Source organism: Mus pahari, unplaced genomic scaffold (assembly GCF_900095145.1).
Source record: "Mus pahari unplaced genomic scaffold, PAHARI_EIJ_v1.1 scaffold_12797_1, whole genome shotgun sequence".
Taxonomy (NCBI): domain Eukaryota; kingdom Metazoa; phylum Chordata; class Mammalia; order Rodentia; family Muridae; genus Mus; species Mus pahari.
Window position 1 is genome coordinate 6,504 of NW_018392053.1, and position 511 is coordinate 7,014.

The following is a 511-nucleotide window of genomic DNA, read 5'->3' on the forward strand; positions in this document are numbered from 1 at the left end:
GGATCTAGTTCTCCCACCAAAACAAGCCCTGGATACCCCAACACACCTGAAAAGCACCATTCTGATCTAAAATCCCATCTCATGAAGAAGATAAAGGACTTTAAGAAGGACAAAAACAACTCCCTTAACAGGAGAACACAAGTAAAGAGGTAGAAGCCCTAAAAGACAAGAATCCCTTAAAGAAACACAGGAAAACACAACAAAACAGGTGAAGGAATTGAACCAAACTGTCTGTAATCTAAAAATGGAAATAGAAACAATAAAGAAATCACAAAGGGAGACAACCCTGGAGATAGAAAACTTAGGAAAGTATCTGGAGGATATCATCCTCAGTGAGGTAACCCAATCACAAAAGAAGTCACTAGATATGCACTCACTGATAAGCAGATTAGCCCAGAAACTTAAAATACCCAAGATATATTATGCAAAACACAAGAAAACCAAGAAGGATGACCATCGTGTGGATACTTCATTCCTCCTTAGAATAAGGAAAAAAATACTCATGAAAGGA